Genomic DNA, 25,346 nt, shown 5'->3' with positions numbered 1-25,346 from the left:
ACATCCCCAGCCCTATTTTGTATTTTATTTAGAGACAGGGTCTCACTGAGTTGCTTAGTGCCTTGCTGTTGCTGAGGCTGGCTTTGAAATCACTATCCTCTTGCCTCAGCCTCCCAAGCTGCTAGGATTTCATAAATCTTATTTATCATGTTGAAGAAGTTCCTGTTTATTTCTAGTTTATTGAGTGCTTTATTCATGAAATGATGTTGGATTTTGTTAGGACTTTTCTGTGTCAAGTAAGATGATTATGTGAGGTTGTTCATCATTCTATTAGTATGTTATTAATTTTCATATATTGAAACACCCTTGCATTTCTGGAATAAATTACACTTAGTTGTGTTCCATAATTTTCATGTGCTCCTGGATTTTGGTTGCTAGTGTTTTTTAAAGGGTTTGTTTTGTTTTTCTTTTTGACACGGGATCTTGCTGTATTGCCCAATCTGGCCTTGGACTCCTAGGCCTGCCCCATCCTCTAGCCTCAGCTTCTCATGTAGCTGGACTACAGATGCAAGCCAACTGTCAAAGATTTTTGTACCTATATTTATAAGGAATATTGGTCTATAGTTTTCTTGTAGTGCCTTTGTATGGCTTTGGTATCAGCATAATTCTGGTTTCATAGGATAAATTAGGAATTTTCCCCTCCTATTATTTTTTTGTGGGGGAAGAGGTTGAGAAGGATTGATGTTAATTCTTTAAAATATTTGGCAGACTTCACCAGTAAGCCATGTCTTTTTAGATTTTTTATTATTGCTAACTTTGTGATTCTTGATTCAATCTATTTACCTGTTACAGGTTTGTTAGAATACTTTATTTATTCTTTAGACAGTTTTGGTAATTTGTATGTTTCTAAGGACCTGTCCATTTAATTTAGGTTATCTAGTTTGTGTGCTTACAATTGTTCACTATATTCTGTAGTAATTTTAATTAATTTAATTCAATATATGAAAATTAATAACATACTAATAGAACGATGGACATAATCATCTCAATTGACACAAAAAGTTGTAACAATAAGACCAGCAATAATGTCCCATTCTCATTTCTGATTTTAGTTATATGTCTTCTTGGGGCTAGAATAGCGAATGATGTAAGGAGGGCTATACCACATGGAAGAGAACTGAGGAACCCAGCTGATACCCAACACCAAGGTCTCAGACATGAAGGAAGTCATCTTGGATCTTTCAGCTTCATTCAAACCTAGCTAATACCACACTGAGCATCTCCATTGAGCTCTGCACATATTATAGAGCCTTAAAATTACAAATAAGGTACTGGTTATTACTTTATACCACTTAATTTTGTGTCAATTTATTATCAGTATAAGATAACTGAATCAGGAATTTAAATAAATATTTTAAAAGAAGGTATCATAATTAGAGAATATACCTCTTTCAGTGCTATGTAATGATGTAACTATAGGTTTACAGATGACAGGTTGAAAATCTACGAAATGTAATTTCATATTTAATTTAAAAAAATAGGGACAGGACCTTGATAAGTTGTCCAGGCTAGCCTTGAACTTGCAATCCACCTGCCTCAGCCTCCTGAATTGCTGGGATTACAGGCGTATACCACCAAACCCAGTGAAATATGTTATTTCAATCACCTTAGATACAGGTCATTAAACTAAGGAACAGAAAGGAAGTTAGAACATACAGACTTGTGAATAAAAGAGGAAATTTTGTGTTAAGTTATCTAATGTAAAAAGTGTATGACATGCAAGGACATGTGGATAATGTAAGCTGAGAATTATACACTTGAAGAAAGAATCAAAAAGAAATGCTGGAAAACTACATCTGTAACAGAAATGAATAATCCCTTTGATGGGCTCATCAGCAGACTGGATACTTCCAAGGAAAATGTATGTTATCTTGAATAGTCAATAGAAACTTCAAACATTGAAATGCAAAAGGGAAATAGTACAAAAAGAGGGAAAATTAATAACTATGAGGCAATTTTAAAAGGTTTAAAATGTCTAGAGGGAATACCAGCAGGAGAAGGAAGGAAAGGAACAGAAGAAGTAATTGTAATAATGACTGAGAATTTTTCAAAGTTAATGATGAATAATCACTGATCATAGAAGTTCAGAGAACACCAGGAGGAATAAATACCAAAAATCTATATGAAGTGTTATCATAAGCAAACTTTAGAAAAATCAAAGGCAAAGAAAAAAATCTCAAAAGAAGCAAGAGGAAAGAAACCACTTTACCTGTATGTAGAACAATGATAAGTACATTGAACTTATCTTCAGAAACCATGTAAGCAAGAAAGAGTGGAATAATGAATATTTATAATATTGAAAGAAAAAACAACAACTAAGATTTTGTATCCAGTGAAATTATCTTTCTAAAATGAGTAAGAAATAAAGACTTTTTAAACAAACAAAAATGGTGGGAATTTGATCCAATAGACCCAACTTGCAGTATCAGTTAAAAAAGTAAGTTTAAATGAGAAAAAAAGAAGATAATTTAGAAACTAAGAGCTACATAAAAAGGAAGAGTGTTAGAGAAGGATAAGTGAAATATATATTTTATTTTTGTCATTTTAATTGGGCGAACATAACAGTTCTTTCTAAGTAATAATATATTGCAATAATCATTGAGTTTTGGATAATTCCAGCTTATGGATAAATGAAATAAATAACAGAAATATTATAAAGCATGGAAGGGAAGAATTGAGGTTACTTTGTTATGAAGCACTTGGACTATCTATGAAGTATTATTATTTGAAAGTGGATGTGGATTAATGTGTGTGTATATATATAGTACACATATATGTAGTATATGTATGTATGCATATATATATATATATAATATGTATATATGTTATATATATGCACTATATATATTGCAAACTCAGGGGCAACCATGGGGAAAGATAGCAAAAAACCCCCAATATTCTAGAAAAGAAGAGAAAACAGAATCATCAGATGCTCAATTTAAAATAAGAAAACAAAAAACAAGTGAAATCCAATAAATAAAAAAAGAACGAACAAAGGTGAGGAATAAAAATAATAACAAATATGTTATATATTAATCCAACTATATAAATAATAACTAAACTTCAGTGGTCTCAGTGCATCAGTTGAAAAACAATGTTAATAATGGATCAAGAAACAAGACCTAAGCATATATTGCCTATATGAAACCCACTACAAATATGAAGACAGATAGATTAAAAGTAAAGAGAGAAAGGGAGAAATATATATTGTATTATTCCTAATCAAAAGAAAGCTTGAGTTACTCTATTAATTTCAGACAAAGCAAACTTCAAGAAAAATTATTATAAAGAATAACAGGGAGACCAGTTCTCCAGGAAGACTTAATAATCTTTAATGTGTATGTGTCTAACAGTTTATCATAAAAACACAAAAGGCAAACCCTGATAGAAATGCAAGGAAAAATAGATACATTCACCATTGTAGCTGGAGACTTCAGAATAGTCACAGCCTGTCCTGTTTCAAACAGGGGAAATGGACTCACCTCTTAATGGGAGGAGTGGTAACATTACCTCATAGAAAAGCCTGTAGGTCAGGAGACTTTCATGTCTGTCATTGGAAAAATACAATCTTCCAGAGTCCATAGCCTCACAGAGGAAATCTGATCTTTTTTAGAGGTTTTCCTCCTTATTATGCATCCTCCCAACCCATTTCCCAGTTTGTGCATTCTTGGTAAGGTCTCTTTTTCCCAGGCATACATAGGAGTAGGAGTTGAGACTTTCTATAATCAAAGCCTCTGCCTATAGTTGAACTGCTCTTCTGCTCTGGTCACTGCTGTCCCATTGAAGTTTCTTTGTTTATCCTTCAGTAATCTCTAAGTAGCATTATACAAGACTGTGATAGCAATGCAGTTTTTTTTTCTAATTGTACTGCACAAGCACTTTTTGGAGGACAAGGAGGAATAGCCTGAAATGGAATTTCTATTGGAAACCACTGTTCTGATTCTCAGGTGTTTTAGTCAGCTGTTCCATTGCTGTGACTAAGAGGTTGACCAGAACAACTTTAGGGGAGAAGAAGTTTGTTTGAGGGCTCATAGTTTCAGAGGTCCTAGTCCATAGAATGCTGGTTCCATTCCTTGGGGCTCAAGGTGAAGCAGAACATCAGGGCAGAAGAGTGTGGCAGAGGGAAACAGCTCACATTATGATCAGAAGGCAGAGAGGTCTCCACTTGGGATGATTCTCTCTCTCTCTCTCTCTCTCTCTCTCTCTCTCTCTCTCTCTCTCTCTCTCTCTCTCTCTCTCCATCCCAAAGCCATGCCCCCAATTCCCACCTCTTCCAGCCACACCTTACCACTTCAGTTACGGCTTAGTTAATCCCTACCAGGGGATTAATCATTGATTGCGTTAAGACTCTCACAACCCCCCCTTTTTTTTTTCTCCTCAGAACCTTCTTACATTATCTCACACATGAGCTTTGGGGGATACCTCACATCTAAATCATAATATCAGGTCCTAAAATCCTTGTCAGTCCTGGGAAACTTTTCTCCTAGGGTGCAGCTGAATCTCTATTCAGTCTGGCTTCCTTTGTTTCATACTCCTTCTTTGGGCAATAATCTTTCCTGGGCAGCTAAGATATTCCTTAAACGTTCTTGGACAGGAGAATTGGGAGATGGATCCAGCACAGGTGATAGAGTTTGCCCAACTCCAGTCTTGCTGTGGTTCATGTTTTCCTTTTTGAGAGAAACTTCAAATCAAGTCTGTCAGTGCCAGAAAGCACCTTAAAGAACTCATCATGGGGAATGTGGGTAAAGAATTAAGAAAGTCCTTTCCCTTTCTATCATAAGTATATGACCTTTAGTTAACTCTCTAACTCTGTTCCACTGGAAACCAGATAAAGATAGAGTATCCACTATGTTACCTATGATAAATGACCCCTGAATGATAAATTACATCTGGACAGGAAGGCACTGTAAAGGTCCCACAAATATCTGATGCAGAGGCTATAATTTTGATTTTTCTAAGGGTGTTAATTCCTGAATAACTTAGTATACCATGTATGTGAACCCTGGAAGCAATGCCTTTGGAGTTGTTGCAAGAGATAATATCTTTTGTGGGACATGGGGCTCTTAAGCAGGGCAGCCCCTGCACCTTCCAGATGAGATGTAGATGAGGTAAACATGAAGGTGAATTGAAGTTATAATTTTTAAATCTCAAATCCCCAGGCATCATCTTAGAAGTATAGTTCTCTTTGGAAACCAGTCAGAGAAATTCTCCCAAGGTGCAGTTAACTATAGAGGGTCTCTGAACCAAGGAGCCAATCAGATCCTCCCACCTAAGAATTTGAGATATAGAAACTGAAACTGAGGACACAAGGATTTAGATACTGAAGTTACAGGTTTTTAAGTGAGGTCATGTGTCACCAAAGAGGCAAGATAGGATATTCCAATTTAGCATGTCTGTGGTGGGGCATATATTGTATTATGGTTGTCCCCTGGTGTCTGTGGGGGATGATTCCAGAATTTCTTAGAGATAAAAAGCTCCTGGATGTCAAGGAGCATCCTGGATGTCCCTTATAAAACATGGCATTGGGGAAACTGAGGCAGGATTGCTTGAGCTATGCCTATGAATTTTTCTTATTCAGAAAATGAAGAATCAAGAAAGATTTAAATATTTAATATTGCCGTGTCTTTGGATTAAGTGGTGGCTACCTAGCAGCAGAAGATTTTAGTATAAAAATTTCTAGGAATCTTTAAGATCCCAGGAAGCAGTAAGGAAGTTGAAGAAGAATAAAGGGAAATTGTTGCTATTCTGAATATTAAGGTAAAGAACAATTTTCATAGTGATTAGCAACATCTGTGCATATTATATTATAATTAGGAAAATGCTTTCAATTACAGTATTAATTTTATTGCATCTTTTTGGGAGTTACTGTTTTCCCTCTTGAGGGCACATTATATAAATTTCTGTCATGATTTCACACATGAAGACTGAGAAGCTACTATTTGAACCTTGTTCTGTAGATGCTTTATACCTCTTGGTGCTCTGTGACTCCATTTTAAAAAACAGAAGAATATAGCATCCAATCAAATATGACTCACATTAAAGCTTCCTTTTTAAAATAATTTTCATCAAATATTTTGTGTGATTGGAACCAATCCTAGGATATTTACTTTTGCTGGGACATGAGTCTCATTCACCTTGAATCTGTCTTGGATCTTCAGTCCTTTGCCTAATCCTGCACTTCCCTGATAGAAATTACATTATAGCCTGCTGTGTAAGGCCCCATGAGTTTGAATTCCTTTTCCTGCTCCTTTGTTAAAGTTCTTCACTGCCATGCACATACCATCTTCTCAAAACAGATCTCTGAAATACCAGGAAGAAACTCTCACATCTTCCTGGGCCCAGTCATTATTCTTTTAAATATTTATTTATTTATTTTTCTCCTGGAGACTTGGCAGTGATTCACTGATTGACTTTGGTTTCAGGGATCTGGAATGCTAAGTTGCTTACTTAGGGAGAGGGGTTAAGCTACTGGATTATTGTAAAATAAATTATTTTCATAAAAATTCATAGATATCCAGGTGGCAGAGGGATTATGTCTACCATGGAAAAAAATGCATAAGTTGAATCAATGAGTCCCATATCTAGGGTCATTCCCGTGATGACCTGGAAGTAAAGGCCCATCATAAATTGTCTTGACTTAGTATTTTCTTTCCTCCATAAAATCCACTCTAGATTTTCCTTGAACATTGCACAATTCTAGATTTATACTTTTTAACATTATGGCCACCTGAAATGCTCTCTTGCCTTCATTCTGTATGTCTAACCCCTTTCTAACAACTATTAAACTTATGTTTTCTTCCATGCCCATTCTCATGCACCCTCCTATTTTCCACACAGGGCAATTAAAATTTTCTTTGACATTCATTGTCATCCAATTATACAATAACTCTTGAACTGTGCATATGGATGTTCGACTTGCCTGTGTTTTAATCTTAAAAGATGTGTGGTCTTTGGAGCAAGACATATACTCTTCTAAATACCATAATACAACGCTTGCATTATTGGCTCTTATTTAGTGTGAATTTGTTACTGATTCATTGTCATGTAAACTATCTGTGAACAGATCTTATGTTCATTGAGACTTTCATAGTACTTTAAAGCAAAGGTTTGAGCTCATGATTACGACTTCAGAAACTTATTTAAAAACTTGAACTTTAGCTGCAAAAATACAGATTTACCACATGGTGGCAGCAAAGGTACATTGTTAGTTTTGCAGGTCCACATTATCCTTCAGCCTACCAGAAATTCTTACTATCCTTTTAGCAAATGTAAAATTATTGTAAATGACTAATTAATTAATGAAGAAGTTTGGTGGAATGTTATACAATGAAAATATATTAGTATAAAGAAGTTCAAAAAGATCTTTGGAGTTTAATCTTTATGTACAAAAACATCTCTTGCATCTTAAATTTTAGAACTCCTCCCAACTGTTTTTACAACCAAATTCCTCTTCTTCATTGTCTTCTCCCTCTCTACTATAAGTTTAATGAACATTAGGATGATGTTCTGTGACATTTCGTCTTTGAGAATGGGGCCACAGGATATTATGCTGTGTAGAATGTGAACCTATACAAATTCCAGCTGTTGATGGTACACATAGTTCTTTTGCAGACAGTCTGCTTCTTAGGCATGATGCCTAAGTTTAATTTCCATGTGTAAAGTCATACTTAAAGTATGTAAACTGAAACAGATGTTAGGACTCTGAGAATTCATTTGGTTCATGAAGGAACTGTTCCCTGGCCTCTTCAACTCCCACTTTATTTTGAAAGTCCTTTTGAATAGATAAAGGCCTCTGGAGAACCATCTCGTGTCTTTGACCCCATTAGTGTGGAGCAATTCATTCCTGGGAAACAGTTGCCCCAAGTAAATGTTAGATTCTGTTTGAAATTCTTTCTTTAATAATGGTATGATTTTCTTCTATAAACTTTTTAATAAACTTTAAGCTTTGTTTATTCTTTAATTAGAAAGCTGTTCACCCTAATAATTTAAGTTTTCTTAAAACCAAATAAGATCTTACTGATACCATTTATGTAGGAACTCTGAAATTATTTCTCCAAAGATTAGCAGTAATAACCAGATGTTTGTGCAATACCAATACAACTTTTCACTGCTACAGTTCCAGATATTGTATTTATAAATGAAATATTTTGAGTCTTCCAATATCTGAATTGTTGATGATAGTTAATAGATTTCCAAATGTGATTATTTGTGCTTTTAGTAATTTTCCAAAGGGAAAATAAATGGAGTTATTAGAACATCTAATTGCTCTTTTCTCTCTCTGTTCTCCTTCCTCTTTCTCTCCTTGCCTTTCTCTTTTCAAGACTATGATAATATCTAAAAGATGATTGAAACATCTCAGTATTAAGAAACATTGAGTGTAACTTAGGTATGAAACATGTGAACATCAAATCATAATTTTTTATATATTGGCCAAGAAAAATCTCTGACAGCAAATAAGAGCCAATACATAATTCTAAGATTCTAGGAAGACTTAACAGAGGAGATGATGTTGGAATTGGGCATGGAAATACAGAAGGAAATTTCTGTAGGCAGTGAAGGGGAAGCATATTTTCCAGGTAGCAGAATTGCAGGAGCATTAGTATGATGGGTTTGTGGAACATAAAGAACTCTGGTATGGTTTTTCATGTTGGAAAAATTAAGTGACCAGGATGAAAAGGAAGGATGAGGCCAGAGTTACTCATGCTGAAAATATGAATATGAATATGAATGTAATTCATATGAATATGAATGTAATATTCTCTTTAATTAAAAGTTAATAATTATAACTACAAAGTACTTTGAGTTATATTATTCTAGGATTATAACATATGATCCTTTTTTACATAGTAAAAATTTAAATAGACTCTTTTTTTCTTATTAATTAATTAATTTTAATTAGGTGTATATTACAGCAGAATGCATTTTGATTGATTGTACACAATTGCAGCACAACTTTTCATTTCTCTGCTTGTACACTATGTAGCATCACACCATGTGTCCCTATGATAATGATGTCCATCTCATGTGAGTTACTTTCTAATTTCAGACATCCAATCCAAAATACCAATTGATTACAAATTTCGGTAATTTCAAACATATTTTTTACTTCATTATATAAACATTTGTAAAAGTCTCCATGGATTTTCTTTATCTTTAATCATTCAAGTTCATAGATAATTAGTTTCTAGATTAAGAAACAAAATTTAAGTGAAAAATGCTGTGTATGTATGGTTATAGTGCAGTATTAGAGATTAATGGATAATTTGGTCTTTCTTGATGCTCAATTTGATGACTAAGTGGTAGCTCTAGTATACATTAAATATAAACTAGAAAGAATTTAATTATCTATACAGTATTTTCCTGACAAAGTAAAACCAATTCAAAATTTTCTAAAAATAAATTCTTTGGTTATTTTTGTCTGGCTTTTAGACTTATGGAAATGTTTCATTTGCTCTTTGTTTTTAGACATATAATATTATTTCTCTATTTTATAAAGTAAGTTATATTTTCTTGTTTCTGGTTTTGCATTTGCTTTATTGTCTAATCACATATTTTTTGGTCTTGACACTAAAATTTTGACTATATGGAAGAAAAATGGTAGGTTATTTTATGGAACATATGTGGATGTCTTTAAAAATGTTGTTGGAAGTTTGTCTACAAGGATTTTATAAATTTTATTTTTTCACAATACAACATACTTCTAAGTTAATAAAGAAGCTTTCATATTACTTGCTTCCATTTATTGCCTGACATTGAACTCTCTTTTTATTTTTTCTGCCTGAACTATAATTATAAAGCAAACAGATCCTAAGTGCTCTACTTTCCATTTTAAAGTTTCCATCAAACTGTGGTTTGGGAGTGGATAGAGAACTTTTATGAAATTCTTTAAGTTTTCTAGTCTGCTTGAGTGATTTCACAAATAAACAGTAAAGGTTCAGTAATTTCATTTATGAAAGTCACTTGGAAAAATAATTGGTTAATTCAGGTGTTTTGTCACAAATAAGTTCAGTCTTATGAAGGGATGTTATAAAGCTTATATTTTTATTTTTCCATTAAAATATTATATTTTTAGAATTAAGTGAAGGGTGTTAAAGGAATTAAGTGGTAGTTTTAATCTGAATTTTTATAATTATTGAAAGTTTCCCACCTTACCTCCCAATCAGAAGTAGAAACTTCTCATTTGTAAGACTTCTCACAGTAAGTATTAATGAGAAATAGTGATAATTTCCTTGCTTCTTAATCTTTTACAGAATACTGTAGAACAGTTCTAGTTGAACAATTAGACTTTCTGCTTGATGAGGGCATGTGTCTTAGCATTAACAGTGGATTTATAAGAATCAATAAAATATGGGGCTGGGGTTGTGGCTCAGAGGTAGGGCACTCGCCTAGCATGTGCGAGACCCTGAGTTTTATCCTCAGCACCACATAAAAATAAATAAAATAAAGCTACTGTATCCAACTACAACTAAAAAATATTTTTAAAAACCAATAAAATATAAGGGTATTCTTCTCATTCTGTCAACAGAATCTATCCTGTCATTTTGCAGGTTCAATTTTTTGTTAAAAGCATACCAGTGATATTCAGAAAAAGAGGAAAATATATCTATATAAGATTCAAGTGCCACAAAGGGAAAGTTTTATAAATAAAACTTCAAATAAGGGAGTGGATTGGTGCTGATTTTCAGATAACTGAGTGTTGTCATAAAAACTAACCTTGTAAAATACTCAGATTGTGGCAACCCTCACTTATTCTTCTGTTTTTTTCTAGGTGGGGTTTCTGCAACCAAAGTCAAGAGGACCAGTTAAACAAGTAATCTAATTCACTATATCAAAACACTTGATAGATTCACACTATACTGATAACTAGGACAGTGATGTTAATTGGTTGTGCTGAGAATGATGGGAAGTGCCTTTTGTTGTCACATGCCATTGTGGTTCTGTTATACAGGAGATGAGTGCAGTCAGTAGTAGAGATGGTGATTGTGCCCTGAGTGGCTTCTTTCCAGTGTTTAGAAAGATCATACAAAGTAAGAGTGATGATAAAAAGAGTAGTACATATGAATCATGTTATTTAATTTTGTTATGTTCCAATTTAAAATATGACTATTAAAGGCCATCATGGTCACTCAAGTTTTATTCTCTGGGTTGCTTTTCTATGATTCGTTTTGTGTAGTATTTAGAGTAGTATTAAGAACTGATGGTCACATATTTTTTTTTAAGAGTCTGATCTGAATGTAGCATGTCAACTCTGTTTTAATACTTTGTATTTTTCTTTTCAAAATTATACCATCTTAGAGGCAAAAAGCAAAAGAGAACGTATGATTAAGCCTGATAGTTTATATACCATGATAAGTATATTAATGTTTGTGGGTTTGAGCTAATTTATTTTAGTTTCAGCTTCTATTAGATCCTTTGATTTTAGGTAACATTTTTATTCAGCTTTGTGTTCACTTAAAAATAATAATGGAACTCAGACTTAAGTGGGTCTCTTGTGCTAAATAATACAGCACAATTTCATGACTACCTCAGATTAGAGCAGACTGTATCTTGATCTATAAATCAAGCATATGCATCTGGATGAAGGGCAGCAGTAAACAGAGCCAGTCAATCTATGTCTGGTTTGAACAGACTTAACTAATGCCCTTTTTTCACCATCAAAAATATTGTATCCTTAGTAAAAGATCTTTCATCTGCCATAACAAAATCTAGAGTTTAAGTTGCAATTACTGGAAAAGCAACTTTAATATTTTTTCCTCCAGAAAATGAAAAGCAGAGAAACTCCTGTTTCCTGACAACATGTCAACTGTTACAAATGGCTTTAAGCAAAGAAAATGGAGTCTGCGATTTTAGTACAACCATACTAGTAAAGACATGATGTCTTGCTGCAGTATTCCTGGAGGCTAATTTATTTGTTGCTTTAGAAAGAAATTCTGTTTCCATTAAAATTATGTCTCTGGGTAGGTGATTCATAAACAGAGGATTGGAAATGGAATCAGTCTCTTGAGCCTATTTACATTCTTAATCATATGCAGCTGTTCAGTTGATTGGGGATTTTGGATTTTTCAAAGGCAAAAAGAGTATTATCTTTTGTGATTAAAACCTTAGATCATGGTTACCTTAAAACATCACCAAGTAACATAATTTAGAAAACTAAGTTTTGAAGAAGGTGGATGTTCTTTTAGTGCACAGGGAATCTCTTTTTAGATATTCTGAACTCAGCATTTAGCACATTTTTAAAAACCTTGCCTTTGATGCAAAACAGCTGTAGCTGTTTTGAGTGATATAAACATTCCCCTCCACATCCCCCATAGTCTTTTGCTTTCCAGACTTAAGGCAAAAGATTTAAAACTTTGCAATTTTTTCTTATCATGCATCTCCCATAACCATTACCTTTTAAATTAAATAGCACTTTTAAAGAAAACTTACAAGATGAAGCTGCAACTCTTACTTGAAGCAAATAGCCTAAAAATGGTTGAAAACATTAACCATTAAAAAAATAGTATAAGTGTAAAATATAGTAGACTAGCCATTAACAAATCTTCATGTGTGTTTTCTGGATGTGCTTGGCCAGTGCAAATAATACAAATTAATACATGTTTGATAGATATTTGAGTTGAAACAGGCAAGCCAATTATATTTATTTTCTCATTTACTTAATGGGAAGATCCTTCCAGTTTCCTAACACTTATAAATTGCAGCTCCCCTTTTCTGGATGCTTTTTTGATGATTGTCTATGAGCTCTTTATCTCAATAATGTTCAGAGGAGATCATTTTGCATCTTCATTGGTAAATTTCCCACATCATAGACATTGTATTCACAGAATAATAGCTATTTCTTGGCATTTTGTATCTGAATAACTTCATTTTCATGTGGCTTTTAATACAAAAGTAAATGAGTGCAAGCCCATTTCGAATAATTTTTGCAGTTGTGTGGCAAGAGGTCAGAGGTGGGTCAATCATGTTGAGTTACAGAACTGTTTTCCCTATAGAAAATTTCCTGAAGGAGCTCAAACAGTACATTTTCTGGTGGAGTTGAGCAGAACTTGATTTTAGACTGAGGGAAACAAGGATAAAAATATAATCTGTGGCAGAAAAAATACACTTAACCTAATTTAAAAAAATTTTGCAATATATGCATTTGATGGTCTTGGATATTTCTGAATGTGTCAACTTTTAGTAGCATCTGAGACGATATTATTTCAGAGTTGGAGTTTACTACTTCTTTTGTTTGTAAAACATATTGTTACCAAAAAGATAAAACACAGGAGAATAAATATTTCTTAAGCATCAATTCTATGCTTTTATATCTATGGCATAAAATTTAAATGGAATTGAAATTAAAATTGGCAATTTCCAGTACATTTTTGATAATGGATTTTCTTTCTGTAACTATGGACTTATTTTATATCTCTGGTTAAATTTCATTAGTCACTCACTTAGTAAAAATTTAATATTAGCATTTGGAAATGTAAAAATTAATTATTGCTCATGACTGTGCTTTGATCTAGGCTGAAATTATATGTTTTTCTTTTATCACTCTATAAAGTACTTATAAATACTCTAGGAAGAAGTAAGCTATTTCTATTTATTGCTTTGAACAAAGATTAAGGATTTCAAATGATGCAACAGATTAATTAATTAGCCTAAAAATTAATTCTTAATGGATCATGAATGCTGACTAAGTTTTGACATGACTTTTAAAAATTGTCAGAAGAAACCTGGAACAACAGAAACTTCAGACTAAAATGTGCTATAATTTCATATTGGGTTCATGCTTGTAGATACCCATCTGGTCTTACATGCATTTTCCAAGGAGAGTATGAAATAAATTGCATGCAAGTGTCTGTCTTTTTGGTTTAGCACAGTATTATGTTACATGCATCTGCTCTGTATTTTTAACCTAGTTCTCTTTGCTCTGTATTTCCTGCATACTTCCCCAGTGGCCAATACATAGAATGGTCTGTAGAATGCAATAATCTTAAGCAATTTCTGTGACACTAAATGTTGTTAAAAATAATTTAATTGTACATAGATTTTCTATGGCATTTTAAGTGTTTAAATAAAAATGTTTCTTTTTATTTATTTTCATTCAATTAATCTTAATGGTTTACATTATTTTGAAAATAATGCCTAATACTTATTAAAATTATCTATTTTCCAGGAAATTACTTTTGCTGGAGTATCTTATTTATTTCTTACAGCTCACCTATAAGTACTCACATATATTATCATTTCTTAGATTAGGAAACTGAGGCACATAGATATTAAATATTTCATCCCAAATCATGTAGCTAGCAAATGGCAGAACCAACATTTACATTCAGATTTTCTGTCTCCAAACATACCTTAAAGGAGACTAAATGAACACTTTGCAGTATATTAATACAAAGGAATACTACTTGGTAGTAAAAAAGAAGAACTACTCATACATGCAACAACATGGGTTGAGGTAAACAGAATATCAGATGCTCTCCATGAGGTTTACTCCTTGATGTATATGCTTTGAATAATTCCTTGCAGTTTGATTGCTGCAAATCATTATAGCAAGACAGCACTTATTTTAGGGTCTTTTAGAGAAATAAAAGCAAACCTCTCAATTATAAGAGATTGATAGACAGGAGATTTATTATAGGCATTGGCTTCTGTGATTATGGAAGGCTGAGACATCCCAATCTGTGCCATCTGAAAGCTGGAGAAGCAAGAAAGCTGGTGGTGTAATTCAATTTGAGTCTGAAGGCCTGAGAACCAGGGGAACTAAATAAGTGCAACTACTAATCCAAGGCTAAAGGCCTTTCTGGGACTGGGGTGAGGTTGGGTGTAAGTCCTTGATGCTGAAGGCCCTGAAAAACAGGAGCTCTGATGTAGGAGGGCAGGAGACTATGAATGTCCCAATATTTTGTATAAACTGACTGAGGAAGAAGAGATTTTACAAATCTATTGTGTTCCTTGTTTGCTGACTTAACCTGCCTTAGTTTGGACTGCTAATAAAGTCTATTCCAGAGGCTGGGAATCTGACATCAGTGTGCCAGCATGGTCAAGTTCTGGTGAAGGCACTCTTTCTGGTTTGAAAACAGTAGACATGATCTGACTTGGTGGAAAGCAAAGACAGAAAGCAAGCTCTTGCATTCTTAGCTATTATAAGGTCACTAATCCCATCAGGAGGGCCCTGCCTTCATGACCTACTTTTCTTCTAAATGCCTCCAACTCTAAATGCCATCATATTAAGGATTAATATTTTTAGCATAAATTTTGGAGTGAGTCAATTGTGCAATCATTAGTCCATATAGCATATCCTTCTAGGATAAGGGAGAAACTTTGTATGTAGAACCCAAAGAAGCATCTCCCCCCAGTCACCCGATATTTCTCAATTCGTATAAGTTAACTCTTATAGCACATTACCTACCCTAAGTGGGTTAAAATCAACATTATCCAGGCACTTAATTTCTCTGTTGGAGAGACAGACCCTAGAGAAGAAAACATAATGATTATTAGCAAGGATTCCAGCAATCATATGGAATTTTTTTTTTTTTTTTTTTTTTTTTTTTTTTTTTTTTTGCTATGGGGATTTGAGATCAATCAGGAGAAATGTGCAAAGTGAGGCCTCACTTAGTTTCTGATTAACAAAGCTAAACTAAGGGAAATGGTCTATGAAGGAAGGGGAACATCGCAATTGTGGCTGAGAAAGGGTGCAAATTAAGGGAAGGCAGGTAGCTAAGAGTATGTGTTTTAGCAAAGGTCTTGCATGCAGTGGCAATCTGGACATTAGTATGTCTTGCCACTTTAACTCAAAATACGGAAGAGATTTTGGCATAAAATGGAGTGCTTACAAGTTCCTTTCTTTTGCTGTTCTAGGAATAGCTGACCAAAGAGGAGGTACATGAATAGAAGAATAAGAACTAGTTATTGAAACATCCAGTTATCACTTATGACTAATACTTCTTTGTAAATTAAAAAAGAGCTTGTGAGCTGGGTGTCATGGCACATGCCTGTAATCCCAGTGACTTGGGAAGCTGAGGCAGAAGGACGGCAAATTTGAGGCCAGCCTCAGTAATTCAATAAGGTCCTGAGCAATTATTGAGGCTCTGTATGAAAAATACAAAATAAAAAGGGCAAATTTAAGTCTCCCTGTTATAAAAAGCATTCTTCATCAACCTGTTCCATTGACCATCAGACAATTTACAGATTACTACTTTGGCAACAACTCATATTTTCTTTGAGTCAAAATGGGAATTTCAGAAATTAAATTTAAGTAGAGATTTAGACTGTAGAAAGGTTTCTTTCATTCTAGTCACTATTTAAGCTGGTGAAAATGTTTAGAAGTATATTAACAAAAATGTGTAAAATATGAAATATTCCACCTACTGCAAAATGAAGTATCATCTAATCCCATTTAATTATTAATTTTCTTTCATTTTACAGTTGATTTTTTAAAAAGCACTGGGCTAAAGAATAAAATAGATGTTGACGGACCCAAAAGTAGAAGATCATACTACCTTTAGACATATGAAATGAAGTCATAGCTGGAACCAATTACTTTCTGTGTTTTCTGTTCAAAGAATTTTAATATTTCAAGAAAGTTCTGAAACAATGAGAGGTTGTGGGTTCCAAGGACACATATTTTAAGTGGCATTTCTAGTTAGGAGCAAATTGGCAAAAGGTTTATTTCAATCTACTGTTCTTTCTTTAAAGTTGTCATTTGTGATCTGAGTTATATGCAGAAAACAGGAAGTATAAGACAACTGTAAGGGCAACCTTCATGTAACTACTATTACACCTTTTTTCTTATATGGTTAAAGGTGACATCTCTTAAATTAGTTTCCTCAGCATAGACTCTTAACTGCCAAGGTGATAGGGTAGTTCATCCTTACACTAAATCAAAAGTACTGATGCTTAACAAGTTTTTTAGGTAGAGTTAGAAAATGGATGGTCTTTCAAATGATTGTACCTTGGGCCAGGTATTGCATGTGATTTATTGTGGCCTATCTCTCTTATTACCTCTGTAATAGATTCGTACCCTGTTTCTACTTTTTCTACTTTTTTTTTTTTTTTTTTTTTTTTACCTCCTGCTCAGGTTCAGTCCCCAGTCTTAATCGCTCCAAGCTGCTTATAGCCTCAGAATAGTGGGATGGAGGACAGTTACTTAAACTGGTGATAAAGTAGATTTGTTTCTTCAGGCCAGGGGATGTGGAAGAACATTTGTCCTATAAAGTTGAAGGAAGAAAAAAGGGACATCTTTGCTTCCAGAGGTAAGGGCATGTAAACTCTGATTAAGTGTTAAGGAAAAGGGGTAATCATTTGATATGAGCATGAAAGATGGTGACAATAAATAGCCATAGGGGGACATAACTACTCCTGGAGAGGATAAGATCAAAGTGAGTATGACATTTTTGAGGAAAAATTTCCTAAATGCTATAGATATTTACAGTTCTGATTTAATGCAAGAACTATTAATGAATTTGTCAAGACACCTATTCTTAGGACATTTGAAACACATAAGTGAAACACAATATAAGGAAAACATATCCATTCAAATGGAGAGAACTTATGGCCAGTTATCTAAAACATCCACCACAAAAAAGAAAATTTTAGTATGTATGAGTAAATGTGATATGTCTTTAAAGCAAGCTTTATTATTCCTCTTTTTATATTCCTGAAGTAGAGAAGAAGACAGTTTATGAATGTTTCTAAAAAAGGCCTTATAGAGCCATCTTTTCAGAATGAATAACTGTTCCTTATACTAGTGAGAGAAATCTGGTGGATACTCTCTGAGGACAGTATTGGAGAATACTATACATATTCAATATATCAGATAACTAGTTTCTATTACTAAAAGAGAACCTTGATTAAATTATACCTTGCCCATCACTTCTTCTGGGACATTATATTAGTATTTTGTTCCCATATTACTTTTTCACTCTAGTTTTACACTTTGTGATCCCAAACAACCAACTTTTGTTTAAGAAGCAAGCAAATGAATTTTTTCTGCTTAATGGGAGCAGTGGGTTCTCATCTCAAGTTTGTCAGTATCCACAGAAACTTAGCCACAAGCCAGAGATATTCTGCATGATTCTCACTGCCATGCCTAAAAGTCTGTGCAGATTAAATGTTAAACTCAGTTCCCCATATAGCATAACTATCAGATATTATGCATGGAATATGGGGGTAGGAGGTATCTTACCTTTCTGGATCTTAAAATGGGTCTCAGAACATTTGGTCTCAGAATATTTGCTACTTTCAAAGTAGTGCTATTGCTTTGTTCACATTTCTTTTTTCTTTTTTTGAGGAAATTTTAATGGTTTTACATACACGGATGATACTTGCAAACAAAGTCAATGTTGTGATGATATACTTTCCTGAAGTAAAATTTGAAAAAAAACATTGAAACAAATTAGAAATATCTAAGAGTCTTTACACAATTTATACCTCCAGTATTAGAATTGATGCAAAGAAGAAATGCTCTGTACACATTTCAAAAGGGACACAACCATATCAATGTTTATAGCAGCACAATTCACAATAGCTAAACTGTGGAGCCAACCTTGATGCCCTTCAGTGGATGAATGGATAAAAAAATGTGACATATATACACAATGGAATTTTACTCAGCAATGAGAGAATAAAATCATGGCATTTGTAGTTAAATGGATGGCGTTGGAGAAGATAATGCTAAGTGAAGTTAGCCAATTCCCCCCCCAAAAATGCCGAATATTTTCTCTGATATAAGGAGGCTGACTCATAGTGGGGTAGGGAGGGGGAGCATGGGAAGAATAGATGAATTCTAGATAGAGAAGAGAGGTGGGAGGGAAAGAGAGGGGGCAGGGGATTAGCATGGATGGTGGAATGTGATTGACATTATTATCCAAAGTACATGTATGAATACACGAATTGTGTGTCAACATACTTTAAATAGAGAGATATGAAACATTGTGGTATATATATGTAATAAGAATTTTAATGCATTCTGCTATAATTTTTTAAATCAATAAAAAAATCTGAAACTTGAAAATCAACATTATCCTAATGACTTAACTTTTCATCCAACTTTAGTAAACTCACTCTAAATAAACCTAACAATCAAAAGGAAAATCTGATTACTTTAAGAAATTATCTTCTATTGTGATAGTTAGCATCTCATCCCAAAGTGACATTTTCTGAGCCTGAAAAAAAACAAGTTCAGTTTAATTCCAAAAATAAATGAGAGAGGCCTTCATTAGTGATTAAATTACTGATCAATTTGCTAAATAAATCACAGAAATACTTTTTTAAGTACTCACTACCAATCCTTACCTTTGATATTTTATTTTCTTGTACTCAGTGAGAAATGAAGACTGCAGTTGGGAACTGGTAACTAATATCATTAAACAACCTTGGGAAAAAGGTGAGCATGGATCATACCTCATGTTCGTTTCTGTTTTCTTTGAAGACAGGGAAGTTACTGTGTTTGAATATCTTCTTATCAGAGCTTTTTATGCTTGGATTTCTCTGTCTGCCTCCTTTAGCTCATAACCTTATTTTGCTCCTTGCTCCATCCCAGTCCTAGTGATCATGTCCAGCTAGGCTGTGGTGGCAGCTGCCATATTTGATGTAATTCACATAAAGACTAACTTGCCTTCTGTGCTATTCTTTTGGTGCCTTTCTCTCTATTAGGAAGTATGGGAAGTCAAGTTTGCTTTTACTCTTCAGTCCTGAATTTTTTTTTTTTCTGATGTTTAGTACCGTCAATCATTTTGTCAGATATATTAGGCTTTTGTCTTTGCAAACATTTTTGGTGACTTTCAAGTCATAGCACTTAGGTTGTTCTGTGGAACTATGCATATCTTGGCCTGAAGGATCAAACTAGCTGGGTATAACTGCTCTAGTTTGTGCTGGTGAGCTCCTGGGCCCTGGGGTTGCTAAGGTGGAGAGTCTTAAACACAGAGCAATCCTCTGGGGACCCACTTTGAAACATTCTGCTCTATTAGTTCATGCATTAGGCTAGACTTGCCAGATTTGGACAGGTTGTGGAGCGCCAAGAAACCTACAAGAATTGTTTCTTTTCCAGGAATCGGTCATCTTGTTCATTAGGTGGAAAGACCAATGTGATTCTACAAGTATTATGTATTCACAATTCAAAATGTTTCATAATGTTTCTAGGATTTATGGGGTTCAGTGAGAAATAAAACTGTGTTGATGGAATCTAGCTTCTTGATGCAAAAATATGTTCCTTCCAGTCTTTGGATATGTTAATATTACTATATACTTATTATTGCTGGCAAGTCAAAAGCAGTTATCTTTCTCACTGGAGCAACCTTTAGCTTAGGTTGAAATAGTCTTTGTTTTTATTAATGATCCAATTAATGATGGAAGTATGTTATATGATGAGGTGGAAAATTAGGGCCTCTAGCTTATGACATTTTCTTCTCCTGACAACAGGACTAAACAGTGTCCTGTTGATTGAATTGATGGATTCAGTCCTTCTGAAGACAGTAGATAAATTTTTACAAATTATAAAATGTTATAAAATATTTGGGTCATATTTTTCTACTAAGAACTTTGTAAATATTGTTCTATTACTTTCTGGCACTACTGGTTGCTGGTGAGATTCTTAGACTACTTTAGTTAGCTTCTTTCCCTCTGTAGTGACTCATTTTGTTTTCTCAGAAGGGTGGCTTATTTAGTTTACCACTCTTAAAAACTTCTTATATATAATACTCTTCAAAAAATTTCTGTATTTAATATATAAAAATTATTGGATAGCAGAGCACACAGATTAATTATGTAAGATCTATTTTAATCATTCATTTGTGCTTTTTATTCATTTTAAAAATTAACTCTAGGTTTTTAAATGGAATACAATATCATACTTTTAACTTAAAAATGAAGGCCAAAATGTTTTATTTACCCACCAGCAAAATTCCCTCCAATAATAACTACTTATGTGAGTTATGTTTGAAACTTCTGAGATTGTTTCTTTCACCATTTGACTTCCTTTATGAGGATTCTAAAATCCATAAACAACCAGTGCATATTGGACAAATCTGGTTAACTAAATGGCTCCCTAACTATTATAGAAACAAATGGAGATTCCATTAAGGCAAAAACCTTCACACAATGCTATTAGTTTAATTTTAACAAAAACCTCTTATCTTCTTTAACTTCTTTATGGAGGACTTATGGAAAGGGTCTCTTAGAATGCAGGTTTCTCAGCTTCTGCTAGTATTAGTGGGCAAAGCAAGGAGAGGAGAAAGTTTGCCAATATGGTGATTAGAAAGACCATGACCTTGCCATATATGGATGACTTTGTTGGTATGAACCCAACTGTTAGGTATAACAATGAACTCTAATTTAAAAAAGGATAAAAAATAAGGAGTATTAGTATAATAAGAAAAAGAAAAAGAAAGACCATGATCCTAAAGTTATACAACTCAGCTTAAATGTTAGCTTTGCCATTTACTAACTATGAAAATCTGAAAAGTTATTTAACATCTTTTATCCATGTTTTCTTCATATTTATAATACAATATGATGAATATATTATAAGAATGAGGTGGAATAATGTATGTAAAGCATCAAGAACAAAGAAAGGATGTAATATCAGTTACCATTTCTTGAGCAAAGTGAATACCAAATATGTCTGTGAAGAAAATTTGGTTTTAATTTTGTCCCTCTAGTACTCTACTTTTCTGTGGCTTTTAATAATGAGATGTCAATTTTACAACCTGGTAGTTTATCTACCAGAACCTAAGGAGCCATTTTCATTCAGCCATTAAAAAAAAAAAGGCCTTCAGAAAGCAAAATTGATATTGCCTCAGCAGTTAAGTGTACTGTTAGCATAGGAACAGTTACTAAAGGAAGGACTTTTTTTCCTGTGGGCTTTCAGAGTCATTCAGATGAAAAATGTTAGGAATTTCATGTGTACTGAAGCCTTGAATAGTTTACTTCTCATTTTTATCAAAAGTGTTAAATCTGGATTAATTAGCAAGCAGGGAGGAAAGTGGCTGCCATTCAGTGGAACCCCGCCAGCCAAGCCCGCACTGACCCCCGGGCTGAGTACAGGATTTCAGACGGGGAAGGAAGCGATACAGTCCCATCCCCCACAACGGAAACTCCACAAAGGCAATCAGCGGCCACCGTCTTGGAGAGCTGAAGTATCCACCGCCACTTTCCGACAGACTGCAACAATAAAACAGGTCTGTGTCACTCAGCCCATCCCCCATACATCGGGGAATCTGCATAAAACCTCTCCTAGGCTTTCCGGGTGAGGAAGTATCAGAGTGAGCCCGCATAAAGACTAGGGGAAAACTAGAGACACCTGACCTTCAACTCCCCCTACCATCAGCAGCCAAAACGAAACCTGTCTAGCCAGCGCTGGGGGAGGGGCAAGCAGAAAAAATCAAAACGATAGAGTGCCGGGGATCTCAATAGGCAATTGTGCGACCCCGGAGATCCGGGCTGACTGATTCGCCCGGCCTTTCCTGTGGCTACAGAAGGCAGGGAGCCGCAGAGTAGTGATTAATTAGCAAGCAGGGAGAAAAGTGGTTGCAATTCTGTGGAACCCTGCCGGATGAGCCCGCACTGACCCCCGGGCTGAGTACAGGATTTCAGAGGGGGAAGGAAGTGGTACAGTTCTATCCCCCACAACGGAAACAAAACAATAGAGTGCCAGGGTTCCCAATAGACACCCTCCACACCCAACAAACGGCAGGTCCAGAGTACAGTTTGAACTGCTGAGAGCCATCACTCAGGGGAAATCTGGTCTAGCAGGAGAAACCAAGACTAGCAGGAGAAACCAGGGGACTAGAGGCCAGGCCCTCGCTACTGGGCGGCTGGAAACTGCAGGCCCACCGGCGAGAGTTCACCCACTGCCCGCATAACTGGGCGGTAGGAGAACGCCCGCCCGCCGGCTACCGACCGCAGAACTGGGTGCCTAGAGATTGCCCGCCCACCGGTGCCAGCCCGCTGCCCGCGCGACTGGGCGGCTGGAGTCCACTCCCCCGCCGGCGACCGATCACCCGCCTGCTGCCTGAGATACTGGGCGGCTAGAAACTGCCCACCTGCCTCGACGGGGAGCTGAAACCAAACAGAGACAGTTCAGTCACACAGCCCCATTAGGACACCCCAGCAAGGAGCCTGGGGCCCATCATAGCAGAGTAGTGACGTCACTGGAGCCGTCGGAATTCCTTCCCAGCAGAATCCACGTTAGCAGGCACAGTTTAACAACACAAAGAAGAAACAACAGAGTAATACAGAACCAAAACAAATCTATAGAAGAGAGCAGAAACACGGCAATCAAATATAGCTGGAAAGTAACATGGACAACATGAGAAAACAAGGGAAAAAAGGAGTACAAACAATGCAGGACAACTTAATTATACAGGAGGACATAGAAACATCAGAAGGAGGGATAGGGAAAAAACTCAAGGCATACCTAACTCGAATGGAAAGGAATATTAGGGAAGACATGAGACAGAAAGTCCAAGCAATAAAAGTATATTTTGAAAATGAATTAAACAAACAAATTCAAATGGCAAAGAACGAGCTCTACCAGGAGATAGAGATCTTAAAAAAAATCAAACAATAATCCTAGAATTGCAGGAAAATATAAACCAAATTAAAAACTCAAACGAGAATATTACAAACAGACTTGATCAGGTAGAAGTCAGAACATCAGATAATGAAGACAAGGTTTATCAACTTGAAAAGAATATAGTCAACACAGAAAAGATGCTTAAATCCCACGAGCAATCTATTCAAGAGATATGGGATGTCATAAAAAAACCAAATTTGAGGGTCATCGGGATAGAAGAAGGCACAGAGACTCAAACCAAAGGAATGGACAGCATATTAAATGAAATAATTCTAGAAAACTTCCCAGAGATGAAAGATGAAATGGATTGCCAAATCCTGGAAGCCTACAGGACCCCAAACATTCAAAACCATAATAGACCAACTCCACGACATATAATTATGAAGATAGCCAACGTACAGAACAAGGAGAGAATATTAAAAGCTATGAGAGAAAGGAGGCAGATTACATTCAGGGGTAAACCAATTAGGTTAACGACTGATTTCTCATCACAGACTTTGAAAGCGAGAAGATCCTGGAACAATGTATTTCAAACGCTGAAAAATAATGGATTCCAAGCAAGAATACTGTATCCAGCAAAATTAAGCTTAAGATTTGACAATGAAATTAAAATCTTTCACGATAAACAAAAGCTAAAAGAATTCGCAGCAAGAAAACCAGCACTGCAAAGCATTTTGAGCAAAATACTACAAGAAGAGGAATTGAAAAATAGTGCCTAAAACTAACAGCAGGAGGTATCTCAGTAAAGGGGGAGGGAAATAACCAAAAAGTAAAACCAGCCAAACTAAAATAAATAAATAAAGAAGCATGACTGGAAGTACAAATCATATCTCAATTGTAACCTTAAATGTTAATGGCCTAAACTCACCAATCAAGAGACATAGGCTAGTAACCTGGATCAAAAAAACAAATCCAACAATATGCTGCCTTCAAGAGACTCATATGATAGGAAAAGACATACACAGGCTGAAGGTAAAAGGTTGGGAAAAATCATACCACTCACATGGCCCTCGGAAGCAAGCAGGAGTGGCCATACTCATATTGAATAAAATCAACTTCAAACCTAAGTTAATCAAGAAGGATAAAGAAGGACACTATATCCTGTTAAAAGGAACCATCCACCAAGAAGACATAACAATTATCAATTTATATGCACCAAACAATGGAGCTGCAACATTCATAAAACAAACTCTCCTCAAGTTCAGGAGTCAAATAGACCACAACACAATAATTATGGGTGACTTCAACACACCGCTCTCGCCATTAGACAGATCCTCTAGACAAAAACTGAATAAAGAAACTATAGAACTCAACAGCACAATCAATAACCTAGACTTAACCGACATATATAGAATATATCAACCATCATCAAGTGGATACACGTTCTTCTCAGCAGCACATGGATCCTACTCAAAGATAGACCATATATTATGCCACAAGGCAAGTCTTAGTAAGTATAAAGGCGTGGAGATAATACCATGCACCATATCTGATCACAATGGAATGAAATTGGAAATCAATGATAAAAGAAGGAAGGAAAAATCCTACATCACATGGAAAATGAACAATATGTTACTGAATGATCAGTGGGTTACAGAAGACATAAAGGAGGAGATGAAAAAATTCTTAGAGACAAATGATAATACAGACACAACATACCGGAATCTATGGGACACAATGAAAGCAGTTTTAAGAGGGAAATTCATTTCTTGGAGTTCTTTCCTCAAAAAAAAGAAAAAAACAACAAATAAATGAACTCACACTACACCTCAAAAACCTA

Source organism: Spermophilus citellus, assembly GCF_964194105.1.
Source record: "Spermophilus citellus genome assembly, chromosome: 11".
NCBI lineage: Eukaryota > Metazoa > Chordata > Mammalia > Rodentia > Sciuridae > Spermophilus > Spermophilus citellus.
Note: the sequence above shows the minus strand (reverse complement) of the source record.